The 12,177-nt window shown below is 34.1% G+C and overlaps 1 protein-coding gene across 2 annotated transcripts in view; it reads left to right on the top strand.

The window, feature by feature from the left end:
* LOC140447569 (putative serine protease F56F10.1) overlaps positions 1-12,177 on the top strand; it is a 91,453-nt gene that overhangs the window by 6,490 nt on the left and 72,786 nt on the right. The window lies entirely within an intron of this gene.

The raw sequence follows: 12,177 nt of genomic DNA on the forward strand, positions 1-12,177 counted from the left end.
TGGTGATACCCAATGGCACTAATGTCCCAATACAATACTTGAATTGTCAATCTCACTCTCAATTAATGTTGTAGCTGCTCACTCAATTTGTTATTATTTAGTGTCATTTATTATGTTTTAGCTGTTTATTGCTCGTTTTAATGTTGTTTTAGCTTGTAGTTTTTAATACAAATAAGAAAAACGTACTGGGGCCTGATTATGGGGCAAATACTGTAAGCCTTTAAACCGGTAGCCCAAAATTTACCAACTTTATTAAATAAAAACTACTTAAGATTGTGAGTATTGACTCATTTCACAAATACTAGTATTATGGACTCGCATTGGCAACCTTTTCATGATTTTTTTTTGTCTAAAATTAGAGAATAAAAAATGTACTATCGGAGTGGTCAGTTTCAAGCATTAATATTTATACGCGATGCCGAACACTCCGATCAGGGCCCTGATTCTATTTCATTTCGATGTCGAAATTTAAAAGCGACTAACTACGCCATGACAGTCGCAATCGCTAGCGATTCTGATTCATTTCGATTGAAGTTAAAACTGGGGATATTTACTTTATCATTTTGACACTGCTGAAAATTTGGGTTGGCCCTGTTGTTTATTGGATGCACTACGCTTGTTGAATGTTTGTTTTGTTTACGTTACGTGAACGTCTTTTTTTTCTTGTTTGAGTTGTTAAATCATAAATAGTGGCCATTCTCAATTATATTTTGAATTGAAAGAAAAGATGGCAAGAAAAAAAAGGCGATGTGGGAGATCCTTAAGTTATAACCACTAAGATTTGACTTAGTGGTTATATTCTAATATATTTTTAAATTTACTGCAGCTTAGTAATACTAACCCTAAACATTTTAGGTATCCTAGAGGCATAAACATCTTCTTCCAAATATGGTTCTAATACCCTTATTAAATAATTTGCAGCTTGTTTATTAAGCCGGAATTGCTGCCTAAATTGAGCATCACTTAGTGAAAAAGAATTTTGAGTATCCCGTAACATTCTTCTTATCCTCCGTTATGAGCGTCGGATATCTATCCTCTCTAATTCCTCCAAAACTAGCAAATGTCCGTAAAACACAGCCATATTAATACTTTTTGCCTCAGTTTTCCTTGCAAGGATCAAAACACCGCCTACCTAAAATGAACCTAAGTTCACTTCTCCCAGTCCAGTCAGTCATGTCAGATTAATTTCAACTCGAAATTAAATTTCAACCACTTTCTTGAAGTTGAAATTAATTTCGATAAATCGAAATTTAGTGACGTCGTTTGGTTAGTTCAGCTGAAATCCACAAGGTTCGCAAAGTCGCATTTCGACGTCGCCATATTAATTTCGACATGTTTTGAGTCGAAATCTCAATTAGAATCAGGGCCCAGATGTGTCATCTTCTTCTTTACGTGCTATCTCCGAGACGGAGATTGGCAATCATCATGGCTATTCTGATCTTAGATGCTGCCGCTCTGAATACTTCGATTGATGTGCATCCGTACCATTCCCTCAAGTTACGCAACCATGAGATTCTTCTCCTTCCTACACTTCTCTGGCCCTGGATTTTCTCTTGCATAATTAGTTGAAATATTTTGTATCTTTCACTACGCATAACATGCCCCAGGTATTGCAGCCTTCGTGTCTTGAGAGGTGTTATACATTTTAGCAATAATACCAATAACATAGGGGACAGTTGCCCAAAATAGGGACCCCATCACATTTTGTGACATAAAATGAAAATTTGTATTAAATAAAATATTTTACACAATTAGGTATGTAGTTAAAGTGTGTCTTCAGGTACCAGAAAACAGATATTGAGTATTTAAAAAAATATATGTAAGGACAGAAATAGACATTTTTGAAAATGTGCAAATACCTCGTTTTTCAAGAAAAGGTGGGTAAAATGGGGTATATGGAAATATTAGGTTATTTTTTAATTAAACATAAACTATAAACAAAAATCGCATATAAAAGTGTCATCACCATCTTCACAGCTTGAACAAGTTTCATGTTTCCAGCCACCAACCTTTCTGATCGAAAAAGTTTTTGTACATCTTGTTGCAAAAAATGCAAGCTTCTTCGTCTTATTTTTCCTCGTCTTCATTAGAGGACGTATCAGAATCTTCAGCCTGACACTTTTTATTTTTACGCTTATTTTGGATAGACAAACCATTGTTTTGTTTCATTTCTTGGGCACTAGCAGGACTGGTTCTCTAGTCTTTATTTTCTTTAATTGTAACGAAATATTTTGCCTACCACATAGGGTATTATTATAGGGGGTTGAAAATTGGGGACAGAAGTTACTGGGCGTGGAGATAGGGCAAGCAAAATAAACGAAACTTATGCGAACGGCGCTCAGGGTTTATTTGGAGTAGCTGGGTCGTGGATAAGTGAATGCAACAGGGGGATTAGATTGGGGCAACCACAAAAAATGAAACAAAAGGGTACTTACATGAATCTCTTAGACAAATGGGTAACACACAACAAGAAGGACCTCTAGCTATTTAAAATGAACGTCGCTTCGAAAGATCCTCCTGCTGGATGAAGGAAAAAGGCTCTTCCTTCCTAAAAAAGAAACACAAAAGCGGTTAGGAGACTTTTCTAAAATAAATAAATAAATTGGCTAGGGAAAAATATAAACATTTATTATTGTCTCAATACAAACGGTTACAAAAATAGACAATACAAAATACTATATTAATAGTCACAAAAGTAAATACAAAAATAACAAAGAGAAACACTATGTCCTATCCGTTTACAATAAGTGGGAATTGCTACAAAACTTACAAATGTTACTGGGCTATAAACTGCGGCAGAAATAAATCATTACAAACGGATTTATTACGGCTGTTGCCGCTTCTCCGTTCCCAATTTCCATCTTTTTCTGTCATATGCAGTTGCCTCTTGCCGCCATTGCTTCATCAATATCGTTGCGCCAACTTCTCCTTGGATATCTTCTCTTTCTTCTTTCAGGAGGGATCCATTCCAGTACTCTTCTAGGCCATCTGTGCATTCTTTTAACATGTCCGAACCAGATTAATTGTTTTCTTTCTATGTCATCACTGATATTTCGCTCCATTTTCTTTTCGTTTCTTATTTGTTCGTTTCTAACTCTCTCCAGTTTCGATCTACCACAGCTTCGTCTCAGATGATCCATTTCTGTCGTCATAAGGTTGTTTCTACTAGCTTTGGTGACGTCCCATACTTCCGAACCGTAAAGTGTAATACTTTGGACTATACTACCGTAAATATGTTTTTTTGGTTTCTCGTCGAATTGTTTTTTCCAGAGAAGAGAGTTTAAAGCAAGGGTCGCTGCTCTGCCCTTGTTTATTCTTTCCCTGATTTCATCTGCGCTATTTCCCTTCTTGTTGAACATGACCCCCAAATATTTGCAGAATTGCACGCCTTTGATTTTGTCGTCTTCCAAGATTAGGTCACATATTTTATCTGTTCCCACTCAGAGATATTCACATTTTGCCATATTCATGTTTAGACCCGCCACCTCATATTCTTCTTGCAGTTTTCTTACCATAAAACTAAGATCGTAGCTGTCTTCGGCAATTACTACCTGGTCATCCGCAAAGAAAAGTGTATATAGCTTGTTTTCTTCCACTGTTATTCCCATGTTTCTACATTTTTTTACCCATTTCACTAAGGATCTGTCCAAATAGATTTTAAATAAGGTGGGTGACAGACAGTAGCCTTGTCTTAGTCCCTTTGTTGTTTGAAAAGGAGAGGTGATTTCTTGTCCCATTTTAATTCTTGCAAAGTTTTGTTCGTAATATTTTTGAGTGGCGTTAATAAGAATTGGGTTTATTTTCAAGTTACCCATTTCTATCTATATTTGGGAGATCGGTACACTGTCATATGCTTTTTCCAAATCTATTAAAGCTATATGGGTTTCTCTATTTCTCTGCACTCATTTTTCCATTGCAATTTTTAATGCGAAAATATTGTTGTATTTTTATTAATCTAATTTATTGTTTTTATTTATTATATATATATATATATATATATATATATATATATATATATTATATTATATATATATATATATATATATATATATATATAATTTATCTACATTTATTAAGACTTGAATGAGAAAGGATGTTTACAGTTTAGATATTATGCGTCATTAATTATCGTAACATTGCCCCCCTCTTAAAAGATGGGTCCTCCTGGAACCTTATCGGGACTGGAACGGGAACGGTATGCTGGTATCGGCAACTGGACCCTCTTTTACAACTTCCAGTTGTATAAAAATGACAAGGGACGGTTTTCTCTCCGCACCAGTAACTATGCGGATTGCAGCAGACTAACACCTGGACTTCGGTGTCTTTAAAGATCTCCTCCACCATACTTCGGATAACCCTCCAATCTAATTGGCGGCACTCTAACTTTGGCATGGCTAACTTTTGCACGTTGGACTCTAGTACGTGCTCTCTCAATTGAAGTAAGTCTTCCCATTGAAGCCGATATACTCCGATCTTAATAAATTGAAATCAACCTGTTAACCCATCCATTCTTGTAATTCGTGATTCATCCATTGTCTTGCATTCTCTTCGTTTTCCTTCTTTGGTGCCAGTATTTTTCTCATACGTAATCTTCCTCTCAAAAACTTTCAGTTGTTTTTCTCTTGCTGTTAATGTACATGTCTCTGCAGCATATTATACTGCTATTGGCCTTATGGTCGTTTTGTAGATTTTCATTTTTGTGTTTTGGCTTATCTTCTTATCTCTAAACATTTTTTTATTTCTATAGAACGCTGTATTTCCCGCTTGAATTCTTCCTTATAGAAGATAAATCCATATTTACATTTTCATTTCTTCTGTTTACTAGCACTCCCAAATATTTGAACGTTTCAACCTCTTGGAGCGGGACTTAGGAATAGGAAAACCTTTCCAAACATTTCTAATTTGTGTGTATTTGTCCCATAAGAAGTTGGAAATGTTGCTTTTTTAATTGTTTGAAGAGTAAGTAAGGACTTTTGGTTACGAACATTCATTCTGTGCGATTGGTATTATTAGTTGTTCGTGAATTTGTGAGGTAAGAATATCAAATTATTAAGATATTTACTCTTAATATTCATGTTATAAGGTTATGTTATTGTTTGATTAAAACTTTAAATATGTTTTACTGTATTTCAAGATATTTTGTTGTTGTTTTTATCAGAGTTATTTCAAAATAAATCATTGAATTTATTTACGAAGATGGAAAAAATTTAAATTAATGTTTTATTCTTTTTTCTTTGCCAGTAATTTTAACCTGTAAACGACTAAAGATAATTCATTTTCTCGTAGTTTAAGTAGTGGATAAGGACTTTTAGTTGTAATATAACATTCTGTGGAATCCTTTTTATCCAATTGCCATAGTGAGTGTTAAAAAAAAAAATGTTTTTTGAATGTTGTAATAGTTTTTGAGTTTATTATTTTTTAGATTAGGCATATAATGGCTAGTAAACATGTGTTAAAGATATCCATTATTACTGAATTTTTCAGTAATGGCAACAAAAACTACTATTAACTACTTAAACTACGAGAAAACGAATATATTTAGTCGTTTACGGGATAAAATCACTAGCACCTAAAAAAGAATAAAACATTAATTTAAATATTTTTTAACTTCGTAAATAAATTCAATGATTTATTGATAACTTTTAGTACCCCGATAAAAACAAAAACAGAATACCTTGAAATACAACAAAAAAATAATTACAGTTTTATTCAAATAATAATATAACCTTAAAACACAGAATGAATCTTCACAACCAAAAGTCCGTACTTACTCTTTAAATTATTTAAAATACCAATATTTCCAACTTCTTATGGGACAAATAGACACGAATTAGAAATGTTTGGAAAGGTTTGCTAAGCTCCGCCTATTGTGATGTCAGAGCTTAGGTAGTCCATCGTTAGTTCTGTCATTTATGTCTTCTCTTTCTTGCTTACGTTTATGTATTTTGTTTTATTTTCATTTATTTCTACTCCTCTCAGTTTGGCTTCGTTTTCTATTTCTTGGAAGGATTTTTTTAATGCCCTTTTATCTCTTGCAACTATGGTTATATCGTCCGCATATCCTATTATTTGTACTGCATTACAAAATTAAGGAATTTTAGGAAATATATCTGATTCGAAAGCCCGTCTCTTCGATATCATTAGGAGGCGTGTTTATGTTAGAAAATTGTTCCTGGATAAACTATACAATGAGTGAGCACACCTTTTCTCTCATGTCAAAATTCTAAGTTCGTGGGAAAACCCATAGACAAGGAACAAATTTAATAAACGTGTCCTAACAAATTTAATAAACCTTCAAAAAGTGAAGCCCGTTTCGATGTGCCTTCCATGTTTTTGTTCCTGTACGTTGCCCATTACTACCTCTCGTAGGGTTACCAGGTCTACTGATTTTTCAGTAGATCTACTGATTTCAACTTCAATTTACTGATTTACTGAAACACTATATCGATCTACTAAAAAATATGTCATGATAAAATCATGTTCAAAAAGTGATCATTATATCAGTGTTCAATTATAAATTTTGAAAAAAATCTACATATTGGACTAATCTATTATGAAACTTATGGACGAATAAGGAATAAAATGGATAACGACTATATTTAACAATATATATATATATATATATATATATATATATATATATATATATATATATATATATATATATATATATATATATATATATATATATATATATATATAACTAGAAATATTCCCCAAAATAAAGTCGACCTTCGTAACTATACCAAAAAAATTAAATGCAAAAACATGCGAAGACTACAGAATAATTAGCCTAATGAGCCACTTACTTAAAACGTTTTTAAAAGTGATACATAACAGAATATATAAAAAATGTGAAGAACAAGTGTCATGGACACAATTTTAATTCCGCGATACCTTAGGCACCCGAGAAGCTCTATTCGTTATACAAGTGCTTATCCAGAGGTATATATTTGTTTTATCGATTACAAAAAGGCATTTGATGGAGTAAAACATGACAAACTCATATTCATCTTGAAAGAAGCGGGCTTGGATGATAGAGACTTGCGAATTATATATAACTTATATTACAACCAAACTGCCAACATTAAAGTGGATGACCAGTTGACAGAGACAATTTCCATAGATAGAGGAGTGAGACAAGGATGAATTATGTCTCCAGTGCTATTTAACATGTACTCGGAGCGTATCTTCGAGCAAGCAGTGGGACAACTACAGGAAAGCGTCTTAGTTAACGGACTAAGTGCGTCTAAACAACATTAGATATGCAGTGGTTTTTGCAGATAGCCTAGATGGTTTGGATCTCAATACGAACAAAACAGGGTAAACAGCTACACATATCTTGGTACTCATAAACAGTCAATGGAACCACTATACTGAAATAAATCAACGCATAGGGAAAGCAAAATCAGCGTTCGTAAAAATGAAGTCTCTTTTTAGAATTCACGATTTACCACTTACTACCAAAATCTCTATCAACAGATGCTATGTATTTTCTACATTATTATACGGAATAGAGGTATGGACGCTCTCTGAAGCGTCTTTAGGGAAGCTCGAGGCCTTCGAGATGTGGTGTTACAGGCGCATCTTACGAGTTTCATGGGTGGATCGTGTGACTAATATTGAGGTCCTACGTAGAATGGACAAGGAATGCGAGATCACTAACACAATCAAAGAGTGCAAATTAGCATATCTTGTCCATGTTATGAGAAATGAACACAGATATGGTTTATTGCAACTCATTCTTCAGGGCAAGGTATTTGGAAAGAGAGGACCAGCGAGAAGAAGAATATCTTGGCTTCAAAACCTAAGGAAGTGGTTTAATACGTCTACAACCGGACTATTCCGAATAGCCGCAAGTAAAGTTAGGATAGCTATGCTGATCGCCAACATCCGGAACGGATAGGCACCGTTTGAAGAAGATCCATTATTCTCAATCTACTGAAGAAATAAAATATGACCTGGCAACCTTTCTGGTTCCCGTTTAGGCTTCAGTCAATTCCATACGACTATGCACCCCCCCTCTCTTTCCTTGTCTAAGGAAAAACCATTTAGCAAAAGTTATTGTTCTGTATTTCTTCAGAGGTATAAAGTAGAAAATTTCTAGTGAAATAATTTCATAGAACATATTAGTTGAAACATTAATATCATTGTGAGTCACGCAATCCTGCCAATTAATAAAAGCTAAAAAGTTATTAAGTTCAGTGTAATTGCCATTTTTAAAATCATAAAAAAAATCCTCATAAGCTAGTCTTGACGAATTAGGTATATTTGAGATTATTAAACAACATTCATAGGTTATATGATGTACACTTGAGTTCAGTAGAGGTTCACTTGCTTTTACAACATTCAGTTCCCTATCGCTAGAAAAAACCAAATCCAAAAATACATTTCTCTCATTTAATATAGAATTACATTGATAAAATTTTAAATAGCTAAGTGTTTCTTGTGCAATATCCACAGCTGGATCTCCCCCGGATAATGAACCAATACACCATACTGATCGTTAGACCATAATGCGTTCGGTAAATTGTAGTCACCAAATATGTGGATATTAACTGAAGGAAACAGCTGAACAATATTTTCAATGGAATGGCAGTATTGGATATAAGACTTACGAGGTATTTGGGGAGGAATGTAAGCACCCCCTATAACAAATTGAGACCCATGGACCTATCACAAAATGTAAAGTTGTTCTATGCGATCTTCAATAATAGAAATAAACAGATTGAAAATTGTTGAATATTAGAACTCCATCTCCACTTAATTTCTTACTCGTTCTACTGTTTCTGTCACTCCTATAAATGTTAAAATCTTTACACTTTAAAATGGTAAAAGAAATAATAAATTAGACTTACTCACAACCAATTGATTGTGAGTAAGTCTAATTTATTATTTCTTTTACCTTTTGAAATGGACTCACACAAGCAACACATTCATGATTTGAACTTTAAACTTTAATTCACTATCCATTATATTATTGTTTAAGTTACTTTTGAATAAAATAATTATATCATAATAGCAGCGTTAAATACTTTTTAGGATATCAAAAAGTTTGGTAGATACGTAGTCTTCTTACGTTTTGGTAGTATGCGGTTACTTGGGTAGAGACTCTTTTTTTTGTTTAGCTACCACCACGGTCGGTACACCACTAAGATAACGAATAATCAAGTTAACCTTCCCAGCAGATGTTCTTTCCATTAATTTTTTTTTTTTAGCAGCCTTGTACGCATCTAATTGCCTAGCGCTAATTTAACTGTGGCATAATTACATATGAATTTGGTTGGTCTATTCTGACTTGAGGGTTTGCCTACTTGTATAACTCACTCGTCTTATAGTAGCTTCATTCTGTTGCAAACCAAGTCTATTAAAAATCTCACTTACTTTATATTCCTATTATAATCAATACGGCCAATCATAAGATTATGAGATCTTTCTATGCGTTGCTGGACTTCATAGTAAACAGCAATGGATGTATTTTTAGTGTTATTGCCTTCCAGATGCACAATCTTATCCTTACTATGCTTATTTTTTCTTCCAACTTAAAAATTTTTCCGAACAAATATGAGAACACTTATAAATGCGTCCCTATAATATGTAGTACAAAAAACATTAGTAACCGTTTCTGCAACACAACAGCTCTTGTCTCAGTATTGTGATAGCTATACAGCTATCACAAACAAAGGTTTGTTTCTCACCACGACCCAAATCCAGTGAACATTCACCATAATTGTTATTACTGGAAGCAGACATCATAACCTCAAAAGGAAATCTTAGGATATCAGATCAATCCTCATACTAAATGCACATATTAATAGTGCACTGTGAAAAGAACTATATAATTTCACTAATGCATGCAATATTTATATTTAACTAAACCAGTTGAGTGTAAAACAATTAACAACCAAAACAGACCTTGCTGCTATGGTCGGCCATATTGTTGTTGAAAATGATCTCTGGATGGTGAAATAGTTGTGGAAAGTAATAGTTTAAAGCAGCGTTTCCCAAAGTTTTTTGGTCGAGGAGCACTATTCAGGACAGAAATTCTTTAGGGAGCACTTACCATATTGCACCTGAAACCTATATAGGTGCCACAGGTTAATTTTTTTTTCAATCGCAAACATAAGAAACTTAATTATATATAACAAAAAACAAAATAAAATGAACACACAGATCTTATTTCTAAAATCTTAAAAAACGGAATGTCTTCATTTTAATGTGAAGAATGAGGCTGCCTTGATTTGCACAGGTTAGTATGTAATATCTGGTTTCCGTTGAATTTGGGATAACTGCAATCGAATGTCAGGTTCTGCATTCATTCGAGATCTATATTTTGTTTTAGTGGCCACATAGGCAGAGAATGCTGCTTCACATAAGTATGTTGTTGCAAAAAGGAGAAGAATTTTCGCTTTATCTTTATTACAAAATTTTAAATTCGTCTTTGAGTTGACACCAAAAATCTACTAGCGATTTACTTTTAAAATGTTTTTTTTATCGCAGAATCCGATGTCAAATCTATCAGGCATTCATACTGCTGAGATGTTAAGGAAGCTGGTTTTTTAACATTGCAAGGCATGGATCTGCAACCCAGAAGTTTTCTTTAATTTTGTCGTGGAATTCCTCAGAAAAATAATTATGGAAGTGTTCAAGTAGCAGATGAGTGTGGAACTCGTTAAAGACAGCTTCAGGTATCTCCGATTCCAGTTCTTCTCTAAATTTTGTGATTAGTGGAAAGCTATCTAAATTTTTATTTTTCACCAATTCCGCCCAAAAAATTTCTTCCTATACGCTTCTATATTGTCTTTCCCTGAAGTGAGAGACTAACTTAATTGACCATAAATATGCCAATTTAATTAACAAAATATCTGTTAAATATGCCAATTTAATTAACCAATGCTCGTTACACAATCGATCACTCAAGGCAAAATTGCTGCCAATTAGGAAGATTCTAACTTCAGCTCTCATTTCAAAGAGCCTAGCTAAACATTTGCCGCGAGAAAGCCACCTTCCGTATGAAGAAGTAAAGACGAATATATACTGCCCATGTCATCGCAAATCACTCTAAACAGCTTTGTATTCAGTGGTCGTGATTTGATAAAATAATTCTCTTCACGGTTCCGTCTAAGACTACTTTTAAGGAAGGCGGAATTTTTTTCACAGCGAAGCTATGGCGGTGAAGGTAATAGTGGCTACTGCTACTTATCCCAGGGAATGCTATTCTCTGTAAAAAAGCTTTCTATTAACTTAAAAATTTCGGCACCAGTTGTGTTAGTTGTCAATTTTTTGCAAAAAAATGGTCTGCACTATAAACATTTATGCGGAGGGCCCACGCCGTGACCTATACGACACTAACTTTTTTCTTGTCAAATATCTCATTAAAAAAAATAATGCATAAATAAGCCATTAAACAAAGGCAATAACAAAATGCTTTAAGCATTTTCCGCTGTTGGTATTTGAAGACATGTCTTGATTTTTCATGGGCGCCGAAAGTGTTTAACATAATACACATACCTGTTCAATGTTGAAGCCACTGCCTCTACTGAAGTGACTGTATCAGTGGTATTAACTATTTTTCTGAAGGATCCAGTCTTCAACCAGCGATCCATTGCTGAACAACAAAATTAGGAATTAGGAAGTGGCGAATAACTGCAAATACTGCGCGAACTAAACTGACACCACAAGAATCAAGTGACCGCACAAATGCATAATACAAGAATGAAACATGACTAATCACTTCCGTCCGTAGGTACACTTTGTTTGGCGTAGTAAGGATAAGACGGTCTTAAACCAGTTCAGAAGTGCCGTCTGACCATGAACCGTCACCGGTAAAATGTTGGGAGCGCGTGTCAAACAAGTATTTTAATTTTGAAACTCTTATTTATTTTTTTTTCTAATTTTTAACCGTTTATTATCGCCATATAGCGGAGCACAGTTTGGGAAACGCTGGTTTAAAGTATCGGGTCGGTATTAGAGAGTAATGAGGATAATGGAGATGCATGCAGTAGAATTGGGGTTGGATGGATGAAGTGGAAGGAAAGAAGTGGTGTGTTGTCTGACAGACAATTTCCCATTACTACTGAATTTTGGGCAGTTAAAAGAAAGAGGAACAACGAATGTATGTGGCGGAAATGAGAATGCTTAGATGGATAAATTGAATGACAAAAAAGGATAAAATTA

Source organism: Diabrotica undecimpunctata, chromosome 8 (assembly GCF_040954645.1).
Source record: "Diabrotica undecimpunctata isolate CICGRU chromosome 8, icDiaUnde3, whole genome shotgun sequence".
NCBI lineage: Eukaryota > Metazoa > Arthropoda > Insecta > Coleoptera > Chrysomelidae > Diabrotica > Diabrotica undecimpunctata.